We start from the raw sequence: 26,329 nt of genomic DNA, 5'->3' as shown, positions 1-26,329 counted from the left end.
CTTTGAATGTATAATTTGTTACTTAAAAGCCCTTTCTTATTCTTTGATATAATCTTAACCATATTTTTTTGGTAAAGATTTATTTATTTGAGAGAGAGTGTGCCCACGGGCGTGCAGGAGCTGGAGGTGGGGGGCAGAGGTGGAGGGAGAGGGAGAGAATCTCAAGCAGATTTTCTGCTGAGTGCAGAGCCCTATGCAGGGCTCCATCCCTTGACCCTGAGATCATGACTTGAACCGAAATCAAGAGTCTGTCACCTAACCAACTGAGCTGCCCAGGTGTCTCAATCTTACCAGATTTTTAATTAGTTTTTTTATTTGAGTGTAGTTAATACACAATGTTACATTAGTTTGATCTTAACACATTTTTAATAATTTAAAGAGAGTACTGGTTTCAAATAGTAATTTCTCTTTTTCAGAATAGATTTGCCTTAGTCACTTGAATGGTGATTTGGTTATCTTTTTATTACTAAGTATCACTGGGGACATATATCAGGAAAACAGCATTTATTGCCTCCAACCCACCTATTTTCTTGTTGGGGGGGGTGGGGATGGGGAAGCGTGTACTGGATATTTTCCCCTAGTAGCATATTTAGTTTTGACAAAATAGACGTATTAAGTTGTAGCGTTTTAATTAAAAACTGAAAATGTGCATGCTAACAAACCCAATCTTAAGCAGTTGCAACCGTGTTGACAAGAGGAACAAAGCCTTATTTTGTTAGCTTTACTTTTGCTTATTTGTAGATGGAAGAAGAAAAAGGAGTTCTTTTGTCCTTTGAATTTTTAAGCAGATTTTTGAGTCAACTAGTATAAAGAAAGAAAATATTTGAAGAAGCTAACTAATATTAATAACTAAATCATTTCAGTAGCCTGTGAAATTCCAAACTTATGCTTTCCACTTACATAATTGTATTCCTCTTTTAGCAGAAATATCTACCAAATTAACAAGACCAAAGAAATACCAAATAATTAGACCAAAGATACTGGTATTGAAATTGCATATGGCAGGTAATTCAGGTGTTATTCAAAGAAAATACTAATTTATTAGACATCTTTTAAGGTTAAAAATTACAAGAGCTTAGGGAAAGGTTTAGGATCAGAAATCCAACATAAATAGTAGTCTCAATCGTCAGAAGTCTGTTCATCTTCACCGAGGTCTGTGCCAAGACTGTAGAACTTCAAAGAGTGACATAGCTTGGTGGAAATAATACAGCTTGGATAATGATTTTTGAGGCAATTGAGTTGCCCAGTTAGACTCTTCAGGTATCATCGCATCTGCTACAGCTGCAATCCAAATGAGTCTTTGAATCTATGTAGTATGAGAAGGAGGACATCTGGTACCACCTAAGTCTTGTGAGTAGACTTGCTCACTTTGACAGCCCAGGGATAACACTGTTTCTGAGAGAAATTTCGTGATACCATATGCTAAATTTTAAAGCATTTTCCATGAAATAATTGTCAGGGTTCAGACCAATCTAAGTAATAAATTTTGAGCTCCATTTTAACATGTAATCTTAATAAATAACGATTAAGTAACATGTTAATTAGTAAAAATATATGATTATTTGGTTGTGGTTTTATTGATATGTTTTCATATTGAAGAAATTCAGGGGCAAAATTTATCAGTAAGTATGTTGTGATTGTGAAGCATTACCTAGTACCTATTTATTCATTCAGCTGAAACTTACTGAGCATTTAGTATGTGTCTGGCACTGTTTGGACACTGGGGATATAGCAGTGAAGAAAACAAAGTCTTTCCCTCCCATGGAGTTTATATTTTGTGGTGTCTATGAAGGATAGCAACAGGGAGTCCAAAAATGAGTCAATATGTAGCATGCTAGTTGGTAATAAGAAGTCATTTGAGAATAATATAGCAGTATAAGGGAAAAAAGGGAATACCACTGTGACACAGGGGTTTACCTATTTCATATAAGGTGCTCAGGAAAGTCCTCTCATAAATTGATCTGTGAGTAAAGACCAGAAACAAGTGAGGGAGCAAGGATAACTGTAGGAAGACGGTTTCAGATAGGACAATAGTTGCAAAGGCCTGAAGTAGGAACATGCTTAGTGTCTTTCAGAAACAGCTAGGAGGCCAGTGTGGTTGAACAGATTGGGGTCAGGGGGAGAATTAGTACATGAGATCAGTAGTGGAGTGGGAAGGAAGGGCAGGAAACAAATACTAAAATATTTGGGATCTTGTAGTCCAGGCCATTAAAAAGTCGTTGGGGAATAGAAGGAGACATTCAAGGTTTTGTCTGGAAAAGTTGTGAACAACTTTGAGATGGGCAAAAAGTGATAAGCAGGTTTTTATCTTGCTCATCGATCAGGTTTATCTCTGTCTCATTTTCTTTGAGTTACTTTACAATTCTGTAATCTGCAGAAAACTGCTAAAATCGTAAACAATTTTCATTCATAGGAGTGCAAATTAATTGTGTCCAGCGGAATACAGTTGATTATTGCCCTTTGAATATACCCATTTTACATCTATTTGTAAATTCACACCAGAATTCCCTATTCTTTGTTTGTATGTGGGTCTTGGAATTTTTCTTTCAACCAGTTGTAACATTTTAATGACTCCCTTATTAATGAATGACTTAAATAATATCTTGGACATATATTTATTTTACTTTGTGTAATGAGTCATGATTTTTTATCATTAAAAAAATTCAGTATCACTTTTTGATAGAATTAATGTGCTGGTTGCTCTGTTGAGAAAAGACTGGAGCAGGACAAGAGCAGAGGCAGATTAATTAGAAGCCTTTTGCAAAAATTCAGACAAATGATGGTAACTTGAGCCAGAGAATTAGTGGTATTAATCATAATAAAATTTAGTAAAGTTAGAGAGATTTTTTTCCCTAAAAATTAGTAAAAAATCCTTTTCCCTTTTATTTTTAGGTTGGTAATTTTTATTTTACTTTCTTAGATATTTTGTTGTTTTGAATAAGAAATGTAAGAGGTGGTGACCATGGCTCTTTTCTTATAAGGTAGTTTTTCTCCAGTGGTTAGAGGGCAATATATAATTACTGTATTGAAAACATCAATAGCAACTTGTATCAATCAGGGTTCTGGCAGGAAACAGGACAGTGACAAGTGTAATAGAAAGAATTCAATGATGGGATTATTTGCAAAATTAGGTTAAAGGAAACCAGCAAGGAATGATGACCAGGCTAGTTAGCAATAGTAGGAAGCTATTACCACTTCTAGATCTAAAAGGGACAGGGGAGCGAATGAGCACCCGAACCAGCAAGAGCCATACTTACAGGAGTGGGGTTGCCTGATAGGAGCCATCAGAAAAACTTTAGTGGGGAATGGAGCCGCAGCCAACCTGGTCTGTTGGCATTCCATGCAGGTCAGGCTTCTAGAGAACAGAGCAGAGTGGCTCTGGAGGGTCAAATGGAAAATAGAATTGCAGATAACTTTTAAGTTCTGTCATAAAAACAAGTAAGCAAACAAACTGATGGGCTTTAAAAAGAAAAGAAAGAGTTACTTTTTTAGTAGTAGAAGTTAGAAAAACTCAGTCGGGTAGGTTTTAATGACATTAAACTAAACAGGATTATTACAACTAAAAATCAACCATAAAATTTGGTTAAGACTTAAAGGTTGTTTTTGTTTTTTAAGATTTTATTTTTAAAAATAATCTCTACACTCAGCATGGGGCTTGAAGTCACAACCTCAAGATCAAGAGTCGCATGCTCCACCGACTGAGCCAGCCAGGTGTGCCCCAAAAGTTTTTTTTTTTTTTAATTGCGGTAAAATTGGTATAGGATATATTAGTTTCAGGTATACAGCATAATTTGGTATTTGTATACACCACAAAGTTACCACATGAGTCTGGTTTCCATCTGTGACCGTGTTATCGTGGTATATCGTATTGACTGATTTGCAGATTTTAACCATCGTTGCATCCTTGGAATGAATCCCACTTGATCATGATGCATGATCCTTTTAATGTATTGTTGAATTCGGTTTGCTGATATTTTGTTGAGGATTTTTGCATCTATGTTCATTATGGATATTGGCCCTTAACTTCCTTTTTTTGTGGTGGTTTTGGTTTTAGTACATCCTAATCCTGGCCTTGTAAATGAGTTGGAAGCATTCCCTCCTCTTCAGCTTTTTGGAAGAGTTTGAAAATGAGACGTATTAATGTCTTCTTTGAATGTTTGGTAGAATTTACCAATGAAGTCTGGTCTTGTACTTTGGTTTGTTGGGAGGTTTTCCATTACTGACTCAATCTTCTTGGTCTATTCAGATTTCCTATTTCTTTTTGATTTAGTCTTGGAAGTTGTGTTTCTAAAATTATCCATTTCTTCTTTGTCCAGTTTGTTGGATTATAATTGTTCATAGTAGTCTCTTTTGATCCTTTGTATTTCTGTGGTATCAGTTGTGACTTCTCTTTCATTTTTGATTTTATTGAGTCTTTTTCTTGGTGAGTCTAGGTAAAGGTTTGTTTATATTTTCAAAGAACTAGCTTTAGTTTCATTGATCTTTTCTGTTGTTTTTTTAGTCTTTCATTTATTTCCACTCTGGTGTTTATTATTTCCTTCCTTCTATTAACTTTGAACTTTGTTCTTTTTTTTTTTTCCTAGTTCCTTTAGGTATAAAATTAGATCAGTATTTCTCTTGTTTCTTCAGGTAGGCCTGTATCATTGTGAATTTGCCTCTTAGAACTGTTTTTGCTTCATCTCATAGATTTTGGATGGTTGAGTTTCCATTTTCATTTGTCTCAAGATATTTTTTAAATTTTCTCTTTGGTATCTTCATTGACCTTTGGTTGCTCAGTAGCATGTTGTTTAATTGTCACACATTCGCGATTTTTGCAATTTCCTTCTTAACTGATTTCTAGTTTCATACCATTGTGGTTGAAAAAGATGCATATTATTTCAGTCCTCTTAAATTTTTTAAAAAATTTTATTTATTTGAGAGAGAGAGCAAAAACATAAGCTGGGGGGAGGGGTAGAGGGAGAGGGGGAAGCAGACTCTCTGCTGAGCAGGGAGGCTCAATAGGACCCTGAGATCATGACCTGAGTGAGGGCAGACACTTAACCCACTGAGCCACCCAGGCTCCCCTCAGTCCTCTTAAATTTGTTAAGATTTATTTTGTGGCTCAAGATATGATTTATCCTGGAGAATGTTCCCTGTACACTTGAGAAGAATGTGTATTCTGCTGCTTTTGGGTAGAATGTTCTGTATGTATCTGTTAAATTCATCTGGTCTAATGTGTCATTTAAATAAATGTTTCCTTTATTTTCTGCCTGAAAGATCTATCCATTGATACAGTGGGATATTAAAATCCCCTGCTATTGTATTGCTGTCAATTTCTGTCTCTAGGCCTGTTAATATTTTCTGTCTCTAGGTGCTACTATGCTAGTGCATAAATACCTATAAATGTTATACTCTCTTGTTGGATTGATCCCTTTATTATTATGTAATAACCTTGTCTTTTATTACACTTTTTAAGGTCTATTTTGTCTGATAGGAGTATGGCTACACCAGCCTTCTTTCTATTTCCATGTGCATGGAATGTCTTTTTCCATCCCTTCACTTTTAGTCTGTGTATGTCTTTAGATCTGAAGTGAGTCTCTTGTAGGCAACATATAGATGAGTCTTTAAAAAAAAAAATCTGTTCATCCATTCTATGTCTTATGATTGGAGAATTTAGTTTACTTACATTTAAAATAATTATTGGTAGATATGTATTTATTGCCATTTTATTAATTGTTTTCTGGCTGTCTTTATAGTTCTTTTCTCATCCTTTCTTCTCTACCTTTGTGTTTTGATGCCTTTTTTTAGTGTTGTGTTTAAATTTTTTTTCATTGTCTTTTGTGGCTCTACTATAGTTTTTTGATGTCATATTTTACATCTTTTTATTTTGTGTATCCCTTAATAAATTGTCATAGTTATAATTAATTTTACTACTTTTGTGTATTTTCGCCTTTACCAGTGAGATTTTTACTTTGTGTTTTCTTATTATTCTTTTCTTATTCTTTTCAGCTTAAATAAGTCCCATTAACATTTCTTGTAAGGTCAGTTTAGCTTTTGCCTGTCTGGAAAACTTGTTATCTCTCCTTCAATTCTGAATGATAACCTTGCTGGGTAGAATATTCTTTGTTGGAACTTTTTTCCCTTCAGCACTTTGAATATATCATGCCACTTTCTTCTAGCCTGTAGAGTTTCTGCTGAATATTCAATCTTATTAGGGTTCTCCTTATATGTAACAAGTTGTTTTTCTCTTACTGCTTTTAAGATTCCATATCTTTAACTTTTGACATTTTAATTATAATGTGTCTTGGTGTGGATCCCTTTGGGTTCATCTTATTTGGAACTCTCTGTGCCTCCTATACCTGGATGTCTGTTTCCTTCTCCAGGCTAGAGAAACTTTCAGCCATCATTTCCTCAAGTAAGTTTTCTGCCCCTTTCTCTTTCTCTCCTCTCCTTCTGGGACCTTTATAATATGAATGTTGGTTTGCTTGATTTTGTCTTATTGGTCTCTTAAGCTTTCCTCACTTTTAATTGATTGATTGATTGCTGCTCTCTTTGGGTGAGTTCCACTGCTCTGTCTTCCAGGTTACTGATCCTTTCTTCTACTTCATCTAGTCTGCTGGTGAACCCTTCTAGTGTGTTTTTCAGTTCATAGTGTATTCTTCAGGTTGGTGACTTCTGTGTGGTACTTTCTTATATTTTCCATCCCTTTGTTGAAGTTCTGTCTGTGTTCATTCATTCTTCTCCTGATTGGTGAGTCTTTATGACCATTACTTTGAACTCTTTATCAGGTAAATTATCTAACTTATCTCTGTTTCATTAAGGTCTTCCCTGGGGTTTTATCTTGTTCTTTCATTTGGAACATATTCCTTTGTTTCCTCATTTTGCTTGTCTTTCTGTATTTGTTTCTATGTAGTAGGTAAATCACCTATCTCTCCCAGTCTTGAAGGAGTGGCCTTGTGTAGATGATGAACCTAGATGAACCTATTGTTCAACCTTGCTCTAGCTCTTGGTTGTTTCTCAAACCTTTGTGATTGTCTGGGTAGCCTGATTTACTCTCAGCAGGTCCTAGTTGATGAGGATGTGCCAAGACCTGCCAGTGTTCCAGAGGGAGTGATCTCAATCAGTACCTGGTTTCAGGCCAATTGGAAGCCAGATCCTCAGGCTTTTAAACTATGCAAATGTATACAGTACTGAGGGACTGCAGTTCATAAACCCTGCTGATTTCCAGACCAGCAGATCTGGAGGTGTCCCCTGGGCCATAGTTGCAAAAATCTGGGCTTCAGAGGAGTCTGTAAGCTCGTTTCTGGGAAGTACCAGTGATCTGTGGTGCAGCCCAGGGAGGGCACACAGATGGTGCCTCCCTGCTTACATTCCCTGATGGCACCTCTGTAACCTCTAAGTGTGTGGCACACCTGAAGCCTGTACCTCCTGGTACTGAGGGTATGTTTCTGTTTGCTGTTTGTGCAGTGCCTTGGGTGTAATAACCTGCCTAGAACTGTCTTTCTGATTTTTGTAGTCCTGTGGAGTCCAGAAATGCAAGCCCTTTGGCTTCCAGGGCCAGGTGGTCAAGGGGCATCCCCTGTGTGGACTGTGTTCACTCATGGGCTTTATGAGACTGCTAGAGAGTGCCAAGGATAGAATAAACCTGCAGTTTTAGCAAGGCAAGGAAAGAACTTTGGGGTGGGGCATGCCCGTGGCTTTGGCAAGGCTGTGTCTGCATGTGCCTGCCTGCAATGGTAAGGTACAGGGAGAGTACAAAAATGGCACTTGCTCATACCTCTCTCCCCAGAAAAACTCCCAACTGGTTCTTGCTCCTTTAGCAGATACTTTAAGATTAGTAAATACGTCTCCTTCACATATAATTCAGTTACCTCTCAAACTGCTGGTTTTGCACGGGATCCAGGGATAAGTGAGTCCACACACACGCCCCTCAAAAGGAGTATCTCAAGATCCCCACAGCTCCCCAGGGCCCCTGGACATAAACCCTATTGGTTTCCAGAGCCAGATGTTTTTGGGGACTTGTCTCTCCAGTATAGGTCCCAAGGGTTGGGGTGCCTGAAGTAGTGTACAGACTTTTCACTCCTTGGGGAGAGGCTCCAGACTGTGAGATTACTTCTTACTGTGGGTGGTTGCGGTGGAGGGTGAGGAGGTAGGATAGTTGGTGAGACCATGTCTCTGCCGCACTTACCTAACTTGATGTGGCCCTTTTATCCGTTTTGGAGGGAGCTGTTCGGATGGCTAGTTTTCAGTTCTTTTTTAATGGGATTTTTTTCATATGTAACTGTAGATTTGGTGTGTCCACGGGAGGAAGTAAGTTCAGGCTCTTCCTATGCCACCATCTTGGACGACTTTCTACAAGTTTATATATCATATTAAACGTTTTATTTTGGACTCAGAAGGTTAAAAATGCCTTTCTTGGGGTGCCTGGGCAGCTCAGTTGGGTAAGCATCTGACTCTTTATTTCGGCTTTAGGTCATGATCTCTGGGTTGTGAGATGGAGCACCATGTCAGGCTCTGCACTCAGTAGAGTGCTTGAGTTTCTCTTTCGCCCTCTCCCTCTATCCCTTCTACGTGCTCATGTGCACACACACACACACTCTCTCTCTCTCTCTCTCTCTAAATTAAATAAATCTTAAAAAAAAAGCCTTTCTCTTTTGTATGTGTTTTTCTTAGAATTGAAAATGATTTTTAAAACTTCATAGAGCCATTACTTTATATTTCTAAATACTTAAGAGCTTTTTTGTTGTATCTTTCCCTTTGTCCTTTTAATGCAGGTGTTTCAGATTTACTTTAGTCCTTGAAAATTACTTCAGTTGAAAAAAAGGTCAAAGTCATCTCATCAACTTCTTGACCAGTAGTGGAATCTGCTGAACCTTGCTAGTGACTGGGAACTCTGTTCTTTTTAGAAGATGAAGTCTGTTTTATTCTCACAGATTTCTGTGTTTTGGTCCAATTTCTGTTTCAGGAGCAAGTGAAGTCTGTTATTCCATGAAGCAGAAAGAAATTTGATGGCAGCTGGCTGTTGCTTCTCTGCTTTTCCTTACTGCTAAATATTCTTTTGTTCACATGAACTTTCCATGGTTTCTGCGGTCTTACCGATGAGACACTGCTTCTCATCCCATCTCGCCTCAAATCATTCTGTTCCTTAGGCTTTTGTGATAGCACCCTCTTCGGGATTTTCTTTTGCGTTCTTGCGTTCTTGGACGGTGCCTGCCAATCTCTTTTGTGGACTTCCCTTCCTCTGCAGTTCTCTTAAATATTGGTATTTCTGAGTTTCTGTAGGTCTTTTCTTCTCACTGGGCAGTCTCATCTTGTGCCATGCCTTGCATCCATAAGTTGACGACCTAGATTTATATCTCCAACTCAGATCTTTTTTCCCCACCTCCATACCTGTATTTCTGTTTGCCTGTTGCCTATTCCCACTGGGATGTCTCACGGGCATCGCAATGTGTTCAAAACTGAACTTACCTGCTTCTCCAAACCTTCTGTCTTTCCTGTGTTCCCCAGCCCAGGTCAGTGAATGTACATTCCTTGAGTCTTGCTTTCCTTCCCAGTTTAATCAGTCATCAGGTGTTATTGATGCTAACTTTTATATTTTGATCTAATCCATCTTTCTCCATTTTCATTGTTCACTACCCTAATTCAGACCCTGCCCCCAATTGTTATTAGTAATAACAGCCTCCAAACCTGTAACAACCTTATGAGGTAGGTGGTGGTGGTGTTTTTAACTTACCTATGAGGAAACATAGATTCAGAGAGGTTAGATAAGTATTCAGATTTCTGTTGCCCTAAAGCCCAGGATATTTTCCTTCTGTCATGCTGCCTTGCTGGCCTTATCAGAGATTGATACTGCCTTCTGCTGGCGGAATTGAGAATGCTAAAAACAAAGCCTTTTATTTTAGATTCTGATGTGGTATATTAAAATATATTAAGATAGCAGAGCTGTCTTAGGCCATTTATCAATTATATGAGAATTAAAATTTTGCCTTAGCTGCATTCTGCCTTATTTAGCAGTGTTCATAGTTTCAGAAAATTCGCATTTGCAGTTTGCATGTAGAAAACTTTTAAGGCTTTGACAAGAATGTTACATGTACCTAATTATATGAGACTAATATTCTTTGTAGCTAACCGTTGAATTAATTAAGTTCACAGATTTCTTTTTAAAAAAGGAGTTAAAGTGATAGATTTTCAGCCAGAACTGGTGAAAAAATATTGGGAAAGTGAGACAGAGTAAAACATCTTAGAAATTCTCACTGTTTTCTGTAAACATTTGTTTTCTCCACATTTGCCTTTAAAAAAGAAAGAAATATTCTCACCATTCCTTTAAAATTATATTTTATCATAAGTTGTGCTCAAAGGGAATATCCCCAGTGATCTTAGCTGTACTTTTGAAGATAGCTCTTCAGAATTACCTTGACCTTGGATGATTGATATCCTGAGTTTAAGATCAAGGTAAAACTGAAGGAGAACAAACCAATGAAACCTTTAGAGAAAGAGTGCATATTGTCTTTGTTAATCAAAGTGGTAGACAGAGAAGCTAAAAATTCTAAATTTGGCTTTTAGTAAAATTTGGATTCATTTTTTTCACTTCATTTCCCCATTTGAAGAATGAAGAAAAGAGTACCTAGCAGTCTGCACTGAAAGATTGTAATCTAGACAAATATTTATCTAGGCTTAAAAGAACATTGGGTTTTGGACACTCTGAAATCCTGTCACTTGATTCTAATGATCTTCTAGCATCTGGGAAGGAGCAAAGAAAAGATTTTTAACGTACTTCCCTAGTGTCATTTGTAATGAGTTGATAGTTTTCATTGACTGTATCCTATACTTCATTGATTCCTTTTTTTTTTTTTAAGATTTTATTTATTTATTTGACAGAGACACAGCGAGAGAGAGGGAACACAGCAGGGGGAGTGGGAGAGGGAGAAGCAGGCTTCCCATGGAGCAGCGAGCCCAACACGGGCCTCGATCCCAGGACCCTGGGATCATGACCTGAGCCGAGGGCACACGCTTAACGACTGAGCCACCCAGGCGCCCCTAATTCATTGATTCTAAGAGACTTTTTCTAATTTTATTAATAGAAATTTAGGTGTCTCTTACAGTCAGTGGCATGTCATAGTTCAGTTGGCAACTTTTTTTCTTAGTGGTGTATAAAATATCAGCCTTAAACTCAGTTGTGTCTCAGCTTTGATGAAAAACAGTATGTATCTCCATTGGTATTCCAAATAATAACAACAGGAGTAATACTTTGTTACTGTGGCCTCCATACCTGAGGATCTTTTTTTGGTCACATCTATTTTCTTAAACAAAACTACGACTAGAAAGTAAGCAAAAAAGGCTTCCAATGCTTAAAATTGTTATATAAAGCTCATGAAGTAAATACCATGTATTTTAACAGAAAATATTCCTTTGTCTCTGAGTACAGGGTGTATTTTGCACCTATTCTTAATAGGCTTAGTTATCCGATTATAGAGTCCACAAGGATTCAAGAGTAAAAAAAAAATGCACATGCATGTTTAAGTGACAGTTCTAGGACCTGCTGTACTATCAACTGAGAATGAGGGTGACCATAAACAAAGAATTAAAAAACTTTTTAAAAACCCAGAACTGGCCACATAGTGCTAGTTTAGTAGGGACAGCCAGCCTGCTACAGGTAAATCAGCCTGATTACAGCTTGGAAGAAACTCTATCAAAATGCAGTCTGTTTGATTCTACTGGCACTTCCTCTAAGGGACAAAATGTATTTTATTTTTTCATTTTTGAGTGGGAAACATTTGTTATTGATTTAGTTTCCCCTCTTATTGCTTAATGGAGTACTAGAACATATTTTGCCTTGAAGGTAACAGAATAATAACTTTTATGATACCTTTCAGACATCTGAAATAGGATTTGATTGTTTAATCCCAGTGGTCTCTAGATCCTGATCATTCTTGAGTTACATTTGTAGGCCTTAAGGCTAAGGGTTGGACATAGGTTGTAGGAAGGTACTAGAGAAGGAAAAAAGTAGAGGAGAAATACCTAAAGAGCACATAATGGTACTGAAGAATGTTTCTAGAAGCTCTCAGTGGGCAGTTGTGCACCAGACGTCCAACTGCATTGTTGTTATTTTTTTTTTAAGATTTTATTTATTTGAGAGAGAGAGAATGAGAGAGAGAGCATGAAAAGGGGGGAGGGTCAGAGGGAGAAGCAGACTCCCTGCTGAACAGGGAGCCCGATGTGGGACTCGATCGTGGGACTCCAGGATCATGACCTGAGCATAAGGCATTCACTTAACCAACTGAGTCACCCAGGAGCCCTGTTATTATTTATTTTTTTTAAGATTTTATTTGTTTAAATAATCTCTGCACCCATTGTGGGGCTGGAACTCACAACCCTGAGATCAAGAGTCACATGCTTCACCAACTGAGCTAGCCAGGCATCCCCAATTGCATTATTTTTGTTTGAAATAAACCCAAGCTATGTATCTCCACAGATTCTTAGTATTACGGGAGCCTTTCAGGACATTCTTCTGAGACATGTGAATTCTGAGCACAACTTTGCTGGCTGTGAGCACCTTTAGCCTCAGAGTGGATGTTAAGTTCTGTGTATTGGCAGGTTTCCAGCATTTACTAATTAGGTTATGCCTACTTAAATACTCCTGGCAATTTCCCTTGGCCACTGCATTCTTCACACTCTGCCCTAACCTGTTTTGTATGCAGTCTGCCTTTGGGCTCTGCTTAGACATTTATAACTTTTCTTTCAAAAGAAGTTTTTAATAAAGTATTGATTTGTATATTTTTTAGTTAATAATTTATTTTTGATTATAAAAGCAATACACTGTAGAAAATATAAAGAGAAAAATTTGCTTTTCATCCTACTACCAGTGAACAAATGTTAATATTTTAGTGTGTTTTAGTCTAGTCTTTTTTTCTGGGTTTATGTGTTGTGTGTAGGGGTGGGAGAGAGAAAAATAAGTGTAAATGTTATTTTTTAAAACGAGAAGCCTCTTAAGTTTGCTACTGGGCACAAAGTAATTTTTAACATAAACTTTATTTTTACAGAACAATTTTAGAATCACAGAAAAGTTGGAAAGATAGTACAGAAATTCTCATATGCCCTTTACCTGGCCTTCCCTAATGTTAATCTTACTGAACTATGGTACATACTTGAAAACTAAGAAATTAACACTGGCACAATGCTATGGACTACAGACTTTATTTGGACTTCCCTAGTTTATCCACTCATGTCCTTTTTCTGTTCCAGAATCCAATCCGGGATACCATATTGTATTTTAAAAGAACAGTTTTTTTCTTATTTTCTGCTTAACTTTATACCATGAACATTTTTTTTTTGTCCTTAAGTGTTCTTTAAACAATGCTTGTTAATGGCCCCATAAGAGCTGATCAAATGGATAGATGTACTCTGATGTAAATATTTCTGGTTAACCTTGTGTGTTGGGTGGCATTTTGTGAGGTTGAGGAGTGTTAGAAAACACACACACCTCAACCATTTTTTTTTAGTGGTGTACTTGAATTGGGTAATTTTAATGCTAGATTATAACAGTAATTTTGAATACATTACTCTAAAAGTAGAAAATAATCAAGCTTATTTTCCTTTGAGAATATGTTTAAGAGCATTTTAGGTTGAGTTAAATGCAGAAAATGATGAGCTATTCATGAAGCAGTTTGTTCTGAAGGTTATTAGAGTTGCTTGGCATTTGCCTAACCTTACTTTAGGCAGATTGTATGTGTACATTTTATATACACAAACCGATATTTAGCCTTTTTTCTTTTTTTGGTGACCTTTTTTTTTTTAATTGAATTAAATTTTATATACAATAGAATGAATGGATCGTAAACAGTTTGATGGGTTTTGATAATTGAATACACAAAGTAACCACCACCCAAATCAATACAGAAATTTTCCCAAACAGTTCCTTCATGCCTTGTTCCAGTCAATCCCACCCAACCCCAAAGACAACCACTGAGTTCCAGTACACAGATTAATTTTCCATGTTCTTGAATTTCACACAAATGGAATCATATAATATGTATTCTTTAGTACCTGAATTTTGCTCAACATAGTGTTTTTGACATCCGTGTTGTCTTGAGGAGTACTTCATTGTACTAATATACCACAATTTGTTTATTCATTCTCCTATTAGGAGGCATTCAGGTTGCTTCAGTTTGGGGCTATTAAGTATTACAGGTTGCTATAAATATTTTTGTACAAGTCTTTTTGTAAATATATTTTTATTTCTTTTAGATAAGTTCTTCAGAGCAGGATTGCTAGGTCATATGGTCCGATATTTAGCCTTTTAATATGAGTCTAGTACTAGCATGATACCCATCTGTGTTTGGAAATACAGATTTATGGTATATTCTGCCTATACACTTAAATATTCAGTTTTGAAAATTATCACTTTATTTCCTTTTCTGATATCCTTCGTTAATGTTTATTTAGTTCTAGGTTAAGCATATAATAGAAAAAGCGAAGATACTTAGAGATTTTCTTGCATGTCTTTTATTATTTTGTAGATATTTACAGCTTGATTGATACTGAATAAATTTTGTATTTAACATGAAGTTTGAAGGTAGAGTGGCTTGCATTTAGTGTTTTGTTGTTTTACAGAATTAAGCCAGATGCTTTTTAAGAACTATTTAAGAACTATGCTAAGGAAAATACTGTAAAATTCATATTTAGGTTTTACCTCTTACTGTTGCTCTGTTTAGTGAAACCTCATAGGTTAAATATTTATTATGCTAGAGTTCAATCCGGGCTAGTAGACTACTCTCTATTAGGAAATTTATAAACTAGAGGTTTATTATGAGGGTTAAGCAATCGTTTGTTAATTTGACACAATTGTATGAATTAATATATAGAAATGACTGAGTTGAGGAATATGAACATGGAATTCTGATATATAGTACTTAGAGAAAATTGAATGTACTAGCTCTGTAAGATCAAATATATTTATTCCAATTTTCAGAGTTAGTGATAAATCTTTTCTGGAGAATGCCTAGACTTTCTTACTGCTATCTTACAATTATGTCGTCTCTCTGTGGTGCAATCTGTGGATTTTTAGTGGAGAGAGCTATGCAATCTGTTATATAGAATGTTCATCACTTTGATGTTACTGGAGGATGGTATTTGATTTCCTTGTACATATTTTTATGTCACAACATAAAGTACTAAACTAAGAGTTTTTTGAGAGTTCCCAAGGTTGATGATAGTTTTTCCTATGATTCAAGGTGCTGGGATTGTTGCCATTGGTACTGATTACATTATTGAGTTAGCTAAGGCAGAGTGACTCATCTGCTGGGTTTGCACATCTGTAGTTGTGTTTTTATATCTTAGGTCAGAGATTATGGACGCTCAGACTTAATTGTATAAATTTCATCAGCCGTGTTTCTAGGGATGAGTATATTCCAAGGTTATAGATCACTCCAGGATTGAATTATGAGCAGTATAATTAAAGGCAAAGTGGTGTTTTATATCATCTTCCATTTTAATATTTCTCGTTTTATTTTTATCAAGCCATTTTAGTACCATTTTCTGACTATTTGCTAAGTGTACACATACAATTGTTGATAGGTAGATAAATGGTAAAGATAATAGCTGTAGGTTCTTCCATTTCATTCTTAAAAGTCAGAATGTATGATTGAAAATGACTTTTTCAAATTCAGTGTGTGAAATATGAGGTTAAAGTGGGTAACTTTTTTAGGGTCTTGAAGGAGCAGCCGAGGTTTAGGTCATCATCCTACAGTAACATTCACTGTAGGCAGGTCTAGATGCTGTTGGGAGAATGCTTATGTTTATAGATGGATGCTGTGATTGGTAGGTTAGACTTTGGGCATCATAGACAACAGTAGAACACTATTAACTGTATTCTTAGGAATTAATTCTTAGGAATTAGAAGTTCGCCTTGTACAGACTCTAGATTTTTAGCCTCTATAGGACAGTATTTTGGTAAGACATTAGTGGCATCTTTAAGATTATAAGGGAGAATGTGAACTATGGCAGAGCAAGCTGGCCCTTCATGAAATGGCACGAGCCTGTCTTCCTACCTATCTCTTAATATTTTCCCATGCATACCCTACATTCCATCTGTACGGAATTATTTGCTGCGTCTGGAGCAGGCCATATCCTTTTATGCTTCTGTGCTTTTGCCTGCACTCTTCTTGGTCTGGATTGCCCTTGCCCTAGCAAACTCCCCCCAATCTTTTAGGACCTGACTTAGAGGTTACCTTTCTCAGGAGGCCTCCTGTCACTTGTCTTTCCTTCTGCTGTGAGATGTTCTGATGGCACTGGCCTATGGGCTTGTAACTCATTGTTTTCATTTTCTTGTCTGTCTCCCTCACTAAACAGTAAACTCTTTGAAATCAGGGAATATGTCTGTATCTTATTTCTAGCATTTAACTCAGTGCCTGGCAAAGAGAATTGGTGCTCAGGAAATACTTGTTGAATGCTTCAGTGTGAAGATGGAAAAATTAATGGGCTCAATTTTTTATTTTATTCTCTCCTTAATATTGATAATTGTTTACAAATTACTATAAACCTACTAAGTAATTTTTTGCTAGCTTTAGTCAAACAACTATATATGAAATAAGGAAATGTTACTTTTTTTAATATTTTAGATTTATCCACAGGAAAATGAATTGCTAACAGTTTAAATATACATAAGTATGTGCTTAAGTTTTCTTGATCATGCTGGTTTTACTTATCTCTTACAGAGAAAACAGAAATGAGAGGAATCTGGTTTAAATTGCAATACCAGGAATTTAGATTAGACATAAAGAGTTTCCAGAAAATAAAGTACCAGATATTGAAGTGTGTAAGTAATGTAATTGATTTTTTGAAGAATTTAAAAAGGAGGGTGGTGTGGTTAGATGTTTATGAATTGCAAAGTAGTTCACCAACATAGTCCCTAGTAAAATAAAAAACCTAAAGGAAGAAAAATCTCCTTGTATGGACTTAGGAATATGCAGATACAACCATATTCATGGATAGATGCTTAAAAAACAGTTGGGTACTTTTTTGGTTTTGTGTGTTTGTGTGTACTTCAGTTTTCAGCTAACAGGGAAACTTGCAGGTGTCCTTACCTTTCTCAGAATGTCTCTGGTTTTGGTGACTAGCAGAATATACTGAGAAATCTCTCCCCTTAGCTTGTTTGTTTGTTTGTTTTTTTGTTTGTTTTTTAACTCTTCTTAAGAATAATATAAAGAATAAAAAATCCTTAGCAGTGTTAAGAATAAGCAGGAAATGAATACATACCAATAACCAGTCAGACCACTGACATAAAGAACACGGTTTTTGAATGTCATTCTCTTGATTGTTTTAATGTAATTAAATGTGGCGGTTAGCTGTGCCCCAAATTTAGAGTTATATTGCTATGCTTCTAACTATAGATATTCTGTCCTGGCTACATTTGAACAGAACTACTGTAGAATAAGCCAAATTCACCCTCAGTGCTAGTGAACTGAAAGAGCAAATATACCTTCCTAAGCACCAAATTTATAATCACACTCATGAATAGAGTTCAGTGTTCTCTTTGCTTGTCATTCTGCAAGAATCATATTGGAATAATTTAAGACAGCTTTACTAAATTTATTAATGTAACTCTTGTTATGAGGATAGTGCTTAAGTTTTAGGCTTCTGTGCTTATAGTGCAAAAGGCTCCTTTGTAATACAAGAGACAGGATTTTACCTGTAGTGGTGATATAATAATTCCTTGTCTTTTTAAACACTATATATTTTTCTAAATGTTTTGATAGCTAGAAGTTATTTGGTTTTCACAATAACTCTGTGAAATAGGTATCCTAATCTTATAAATGAGGAAATTTAGGCACAGAAAGGTTGACTGACTGCCATCTAAAACATTGTTTTAAAATAAGTTATTGTTATTATTTCAGTGGTTAGCATTTACTAATTGCTTGCTATATACCATGCACTGGTTTAAGCTTTTTATATATATTAATTAATAAGAGCTTGGGCTTTGGAGTCAGATTTGGATTTAATTTGGCTCTTTCTCTTAATAACTGTTGACCTTGGGAAAGCTACCTAACTTATTCAAGCCTTGGTTTTCCTCATTTGGAACACAAATATAATGATAGTACCTACCTCATAGGGTGGTTGTATAGACTGAGATAATCCAAGTGAATCTATGTCTAGTATACAGTGAAGGCTTTAAAAATCAGTTTGCTATAGAAAAATAAGGTGTTAATAGATAATATGTAGTATAATTTTCAGCTTCTTGATAATTTTAGTGTAAAATCACTGTATTCTTCTTGAGTATGTAGTCATAGTTGATCTGATATACCTTTTTTACAAAGTAACATCCATGTTACAGCAAGATTATAGCTCCGTATAATGTCTATAGCTACCTCTTTCCTCTCACTACCTCCAAATCAGCTTTTGGTTCTAAGCCTTTTGCTAGTGGGAAGAAACCAAAGACAGTTAACAAGTCATGGATAATCTCCAAAGCATTCATGTTTCAGAGTCAATGCAGGACACCTGTGATCCATCTGGGTTATGTTCATTCCAGGAGTGCTGTAGTATATCAGTTATTTGGAACTCAGAATGTGTTTTGGTATAGAAAGTATCCTTTTGAACGAAGCCCACAAAGTCTTTTAATCCCTGATACAACTGACATGCTGAATATTTGCATTGGAAAAGCAGTAAAAGCAAGTAAAAACTTGACAATACTTTGGCAGTGCTAATAATCAAGGAAATAAAATGATAAAACTAGATATATATTGATAGAAAGTACGGTGGAACAGGAAGCATCAGTAATCTATCTCCCCACCTAGGCAACAGTTGCACTGGCAGAATCTTTTAGAGCTGCTTTGGTACTTCCAAGTTACTGAAGTTATTGAAGACTTGCATGTGCCAGAAGGCTTGGACATAAATTGCGATTAATTTCAGTCAGTTTCAGCTCTTAGCACAGCTACCCATCTTTTCCTCCCAGCCCTGTGCAGCTTATACCCAGGTTGTGAGAGCCAAGATAGGCAGAAAAGATCCTCTTTTCCAAATGTCAGAGATCTGTGCTTGGGTCACTGACTGCTGCTTCTGATCACAGAGGTTCACACAAAGAAGTGGGCAACCAACCATTGTTGTTACACCTTCCCCCATTGTTGCAACCCCCTCCCCTCCAGCTAAAGTGACTTCTAGGATTTTAAAGGCCTAGTACCTTCTTTTGTCCCATTCATTTTTCTCTTTTTTCCCTTTTGGGAAACAGACATTAAAGACCACAACATTCAAAAACAACTGCATATACAGGGAAAATTTGAAGGTGACCTCATGTGTCCAGATAAAGGCCCAGAAAAATTCTGAGAAGACAAGACCTTAAGTTCACATGTCAGGCTGACTGTTGGCACAGGGCCAGCCTACAACAATCAATAAAATAAAAACAATCACAAAAAACAGCAAAGGGGAGAATCTGATTTCCAGAATTACCATATTTTTAGATTAAAATGTCCAGTTTTCAGCAAAAAAATCACAAGGCATACAAAGAAATAAGAAAGTATAGTCCATCTAAAGGAAAAAAATAAATCAACAGAAATTGTCCCTGAAAAAGTCCTGATGACAGACATATTACAGAAGATGAAAACAACAGTCTTAAAGATGCTCAGAGAACTAAAGGAAAATGTAGAAAACAAAAAATACCTTTAAATAAAGAGAAAACAAAAAGAAATCAAATAGAAATTCTAGAGCTGAAAATTACAATAACTAAAATGAAAAATTCAGTGGATTCAAAGGCAGCTGTGAGTAGGCAGAACAAAAAGTCAGCAAACATGAAGATGGGACAATGGAAATTATCAAGTCTGAGGAATGGAAAGAAAACGGATCGAAGAAAAATAAATGGAGTCTGACGGAGCTGTGGGACACAGTCAAGTGGAGCAACATACATATTATGGGAGCACTAGAGGAGATGAGGGAAAGGGGAGGAGAGAATATTTGAAGAAATAAGGGCTGAAAACTTCCCAAATTTGATGAAAGACACAAATATAAACATCCAGGGAGCTCTTTGCACTCTAAATAAGATTAGCTCAAAGAGACACATCCAAGATGCATTATAATTAAACTTCCTAAAACCAAAGACAAGGAATCTTTTCTTTTTTAAGATTTCATTTATTTATTTGAGAGAGAGAGAGACAGAGCACGAGTGGGGGGGAGGGGCAGAGAGAGAGGGAGAAGCAGGCTCCCACTCAGCAGGGAGCCCAACCTGGAGCTTGATCTCAGGACCCTGAGATCATGACTCGAGCTGAAGGCAGATGCTTAACCAACTGAGCCACCCTGGCACACCCCAAAGACAGAGAATCTTGGAAACAGCAAGAGAGAAGCAAATCATCACATACAAGGGATCGTCAATAAGATTATTAGCAAATTGCTCATTGGAAACTTTGGAGGCCAGGTGGCGGTGGGCTTATATATTCAAAGTGGTAAAAGAAAAAAACTGTCAGCTGAGAATTCTGTATCTGGCAAAACTGTCCTTCAAAAATGATGGGGGAGATTCAGACATTCCCAGATAAACAAAAGCTGAGGGAGTTCATTACCACTAGATCTGCCCTGTAAGAAATGTGCAAGGGAGTCCTTCAGGGTGAAAAAAGGACACTAGACAGTAACTTGAAGCCATATGGAGAAATGAAGATCTCACTAAAGATAAATACAGGGGAGTTATAAAAGCTAGTACTATTGTAACGAAGATTTATAACTGTACTTTTTGTTTTCTACATGATTAAGAAACTAATACATTTTTTTAAAGATTTTTATTTATTTATCGAGAGAGAGAGAGAATGGTAGAGAGAGAGCATGAGAGGGAAGAAGGTCAGAGGGAGAAGCAGACTCCCTGCTGAGGAGGGAGCCCGATGCGGGACTCGATCCTGGGACTCCAGGATCATGACCTGAGCCGAAGGCAGTTGCTTAACCAACTGAGCCACCCAGGCACCCGAAACTAATACATTTAAAAGGGGAGAAAAAGCTAGTCTTGTAATTTTGGCTTATAATTCTTTTGTTTTCTATATAAGAGACTAATACAGTGTCTGCCTTCAGCTGAGGTCATGATCCCAGGATCCTGGGATCAAGACCCACATCAGGCTCCCTGGTCAGCTGGGAGTCTGCTTCTCTCTCTCTCCCTCTACCCGCCCCCCCCCAGCTCATGCTCTTTCTCTCTCTCTCTTCTCTCAAATAAATAAATAAAATCTTTTTAAAAAAAAAAGACTAATACCTTTAAAAGAATGATTAGTTTATGTATTTGGGCATACAATGTATATATAAAGATAGGTTTGGGACATCAGTAACTGAAAGGAGAGTGGGGATGGAGCTGTAAAGGAGCAGAGGTTTTATATGTTACTGATGTTAAGCTAGGATAAATACACATTGGATCATTATAACCTTAGGATGTGAAATCTAATCCCCATGGTAACTACAAAGAAAATAGCTATAGAATATACACACAGAAGAAAATTAGAAAGGAATTTAAACATTTCACTATAAAACAATCATCTAAACACCAAAGAAGACAGCAATAGGAAATGAGGGACAAAAAAGCTTAAGGCATATAGTAAACAAATAGCAAAATGACAGAAGTCCCTCCTTATCGGTAATTAATTGTAAATGCACTAAGCTCTCCAGTCAAAAGACATATTGGCAGAATGGATAAAAACACATGATCCAACGGTATGCTATCTATAAGAGACTCCCTTGAGATCCAAAGACAAATAGATTGGAAGTAAAAAGGTGGAAGAACATATTACATGCAAATAGTAACCAAAAGAGGGCAGGAGTGGCTATACTAATATCAGATAAAATAGACTTTAAATTTAAAAAGGTAATAAGACGGATGCTTGGGTGGCTCAGTCTGGTTAAGCATCTGTCTTCTGCTCAGGTCATGATCCCAGGGTCCTGGGGTTGAGCCCCACATCGGGCTCTCTACTTAGTGGGGAGTCTGCTTCTCCCTGTTCCTCTGCCTGCCGCTCCCCCTACATGTGCTTTCTCTGTGTCAAATAAAATCTTTAAAAAATAATGAAATTACAAAGTTATAAGAGACAAAAGGGTATTATATATTAATAAAATATTCAACAGAGCAAGAAGGTATAACAGTTATAAACACTTATGTACCTAATAGACCATCAAAATACACAAAGTAAAAACTGACAGAATTGAAGGCAGAAATAGACAGTTTTACAATAGTAGTTGGAGACTTCAGTACCCTACTCATAATAATAGATACACTATAAGTAAGGAAATAGAGGGCATAACCAACTAGTGCTAACAGACATAACAAAACATTGAAAGATTTCACGCAAAAAAATTTTAGGACTAATAAACGAATTCGACAAAGTAGTAGCATACAAAGTCCATATGCAAAAATTAGTTATGCTTTTCTACACTAACAATGAACAACCTGAAAGAAAATTACAAAAACAGTTCCATTTACTGGAACAGTGCCGTTAAAAAGAATAAAATACTTAGGAATTAAGTTAACCAAAGGGGTAAAAGACTTGTACAATAAAATCTACAAAACATTGCTGAAAGAAATTAAAGAATATATAACTAAACACACCCCATGTTCATGGATTAGAGGATGTAATATTGTTAAAATGTCAGTGCTATTCAAGGAGATCTGCAGATTCAATGCAACCCCTATCAGAATTCCAAGGATTTTTTTTCCCCAACATAGAAAAACCCATCCTAAAATTTATATAGAATCTCATGGGACCTCAAATAGCCAAAACATTTTTTTTAAAGGAATAGCAAAACTGGATGACTCACACTTCCAGATTTCAAAACTTACTACAGAGCTACAGTAATCAAAACACTATGGTACTTGCATAAAAATAGACTTACAAGACCAATGGAATAGCATAGAGAACCCAGAAACAAACCCTCACATATATGGTCAACTAAAGTTTCACAAAAGTGCCACTACCATTCAATGGTGAAAGGACAATCTTTTCAACAAGTGATTCTGGGAAAACTGGATATCCATATGTGAAAGAATGAATTTGGACCTTCACCTAACACCACACATAAAGTTTAACTCAAAATGGATCAAAGACCTAAATATAACACATAAAACAATACAGTTCTTAGAAGAAAACATTAAACAAAAGCTTCATGACATTGGATTTGGCAGTGCTTTCTTGGGTTATGACATCAGAAGCAGAGGCAACAAAAGCAAAAATAGACAAATTGGACTTCACGATTATTCAGCAGACTAAAATGGCAACCCATAGAATGGGAGAAAATATTTACGAACCATGTATTTGATAAGGGTTTAATATCCAGAATATATAGAGAACTTATTAAAGTCCAAAACAAAAGAACATTCCAACTCAAAAATAGGCCAAGAACTTGAATAGACATTTCTCCAAAGAAGATATATGAATGATTACTAAGCACATGAAAAGATGCCCAAGATCATTAATTATTAGGGAAAGACAAATCAAAACTACATTGAGATTACCACCTCATACCCATTATGATGGCTGATACCAACAAACAAAAACAGAAAACATGTTCGTGAGAATGTGGAGAAATTGGAACTCGTGTGCCTACTGCCATTGGGAAAGTAAATGATGCAGCTGCTGTGGAAAACAGTATGGCAGTTGCTCAAAAAATAAGAAATAAAATAACCATGTAGTCAGCAATATCACTTCTGGGTCTAAATTAAGAGAATTGAAAGCATGGTCTCAAAGAGATATTTGTACATTCATGTTCACAGCTGCATCATTATTCACAGTAGCCAAAAGGTGGATAAATGTCTATCAGTAGATGAATGGATAAGCAAAATTTGGGGTGTGTGTGTGTATAAATGGAATATTGTTCAACCTTTAAGAGGAAATTCTGACACCTGTTACCACATGGATGAACTTTAAGGACATTTTGCCTAGTGAAATAAGGCAGGCACAAAAAGATAAATACTGTATGATCTCATTTATATGAGGTACCTAGAGTAGTCAAACTCATAAAAACAGAAAGTAGAATGGTAGTTGCCAGGATTAGCTGGGAGGGGAAATGAGCTGTTTAATGGGTACAGAGTTTCAATTTTGTAAGAGGAAGAAGTTCTGGATAGTGGTCACACAACAGTATTGAATATATTTAACATGACTAAACTGTGCACTTAAAAATAGGTAGGATGGTTAATTTTATGTTATGTGTATTTTACTCAAAGAAAATTAGGGAAAGAAAAAAGTCTAAATGTGGGACAGAATCAGTTTTCAGACATTTTGTTGGATGCTTTTTAATATTTTCAAGAGCTGTGTAGGTTTGGTACACTGATTCTTTAATATGTTTCATTTCAAAACTTAAGACTTTTCCTTGATTTAGGATTATGGAAGGATCACTCTCACTTCTTTTAATAATATTTACTATGATTAAACTTATTTCAGGATGGGAGTTGTGAGATGCTTATAAATGCAATGAATAAAAAGAGGAAGAGAGATTTTCCTGAGTTAATTGGCTGGCTAACATCTCCCAGAAGAGAGAGATGAACAGACAATATGTATTCATATAAGGGAAGTGATTTCTGTTGGAATTAGCTAGATAATTTTACAAGCCAAAGACAAAGCATAATATATATTAAGCTTCTGGAGAAAAGAAGGGTGTGTTAAGGCAGAAGCACTGGGTTGCTGCCCACTCTAACATGGTGTGTTGCAGCTTATGAGGGGCACAAGCAAACACCTGACCAAACTGCTTATTTTGTATATTGGTTTGAAGTCCAGAATTGAAAATTTTGTTTGCATGTGGGTTCATGATTTGAAAATGTTCATTTTGGATATCAATTGTTAACTCTAGTTAATATATAGATTAAAATGAGACTATTTGCAAAACCCCTAATGCCTGATACAGTGTAGTTATTCAGTAAATGTTACCCATGTTTGAGTTTGATTTTTTTCTGTGTTGTAAAAAGGGACTAGATTGACCAGGAATTTCCCAAAAGCACATTGCAATCTCTTGAAACTCTAGATTGTAATTTATTGCTATAAGGTATATCATGATCCTGTGACTGTGTGGCATGCTTGTTCATATTAACTGTCTCCTGATGACTGAGTCCTCTGATTTGGTTCTGGAGAGCTCTTGTAGATGAGAAAAGTACAGTGGGTGGACTCTAAAGAGTCTGTTCTTAGGAGGAGTGACGGTGAGGTTTAAGAAAAGTGACTGGAAGTGGAGAATTAGCCTGCCACTCAGTGAAATTAGAACTGGAAAGGAACCTCGGAGGTGGTTTATTCTGACCTTTCATTTTATGGCCGAGGAGACTATAGAGAAGTGGTTTGTCCAGTGTCATAGCTGTAGTGGAGAATCAGAGTCAGTGGCTTCTAAAGCTTCTGATATCCAAACATCCTAGAACTTAGACGATAGCGTTTTTACTTGACTGTGTGAATGATAACCTATACGTGTCATTTGCATTTTAAAAATAAATCTTATATTTTTATACTTGAGTTTATTGAAATAGATTAATTGAACTAACAGTGCTACCAGAAGTCTCATAAGGAAAATCATTGTTTTAAAAGAAGTAAGAAATTCCTGACTTTTTTCTGTTTCTAGATTAAGTCAGCAAACAAAGAAAACATGGTATTTTGAAGTATGATTAAACTCCTGATGCTGCAGAAGAGGCTAAGAATATTAATGGCCAGATCTAGGTAAGTTGAGGTTTACCGTAGGGAAAAAAAGAAAAAACTGTTAAGTTCACATTATATTCTTTTAAACAAGAGATTTTAGTTATGTTTTCTTGAATGCAGTCATGTTGCCTCCTGACTTGCTGTCACCTCCAACAAATAGGGACAAATGGCTTTAATGAAACTAAGGCAGTGTTTATGAATTTAAAATAATCAGCCAACTTGCTGCAGTATTGATCTTCCCAAACGGTAGCAACCTTTTGCTCTTGAATGTACCCTTGGTTACTTTCCCATGTTGCTTTCTCGAGAGAGCATAGTTATGTTTTTTTTCCCCCTTGAGGACAGTTTTTATTTTTTTATTCTTTTAATGTTATTTATTTTATTTTATTTTATTATGTTAATCACCATACGTTACATCATTAGTTTTTGATGTAGTGTTCGACGATTCATTGTTTGTGCATAACACCCAATGCTCCACGCAGAACGTGCCCTCTTTAATACCCATCACCAGGCTAACCCGTCCCCCCACCCCCCTCCCCTCTAGAACCCTCAGTTTGTTTCTCAGAGTCCATCGTCTGTCATGGTTCGTCTCCCCCTCCGATTTCCCCCCCTTCATTTTTCCCTTCCTGCTAACTTCTTTTTTTTTTTAACATATAATTCAGAGCATAGTTATGTTTTTGCTGAGTTATGAATTTGGTTGGGTAAGATGGTGAAATCATATGGCTTCTCATCAAGTGTTTACAGTATTAATG

General features: G+C 36.3%; 1 protein-coding gene and 1 long non-coding RNA gene across 4 annotated transcripts in view; one reads left to right on the top strand and one right to left on the bottom strand.

Moving 5' to 3' along the window:
• Positions 1 to 9,927, bottom strand: part of LOC141374114 (uncharacterized) — a 34,222-nt gene extending 24,295 nt beyond the window's left edge. Inside the window, exon 1 of the long non-coding RNA XR_012380710.1 lies at positions 9,713 to 9,927. This is a non-coding gene — a long non-coding RNA (uncharacterized lncRNA). The remainder of the gene's footprint in view (positions 1 to 9,712) is intronic.
• Positions 1 to 26,329, top strand: part of FRS2 (fibroblast growth factor receptor substrate 2) — a 56,265-nt gene that overhangs the window by 16,164 nt on the left and 13,772 nt on the right. For 2 of the 3 annotated variants that reach the window (XR_012380709.1, XM_025882990.2), the window contains exons 1-2: positions 16,751 to 16,792; positions 25,507 to 25,601. The gene's annotated coding sequence lies outside the window, so the exon portion shown is untranslated. Of the gene's footprint in view, positions 1 to 16,750; positions 16,793 to 25,506; positions 25,602 to 26,329 lie in introns of those variants that run through there. The other variant, XM_025882989.2, reaches the window with a different exon arrangement.

This window comes from Callorhinus ursinus, unplaced genomic scaffold (assembly GCF_003265705.2).
Source record: "Callorhinus ursinus isolate GAN/ISIS: 27379988/994484 unplaced genomic scaffold, GSC_fseal_2.0 scaffold14, whole genome shotgun sequence".
In the NCBI taxonomy this organism is placed as follows: domain Eukaryota; kingdom Metazoa; phylum Chordata; class Mammalia; order Carnivora; family Otariidae; genus Callorhinus; species Callorhinus ursinus.
The sequence above is the reverse complement of the archived record's forward strand: the minus strand, read 5'-3'. Positions and strand labels throughout refer to the sequence as shown.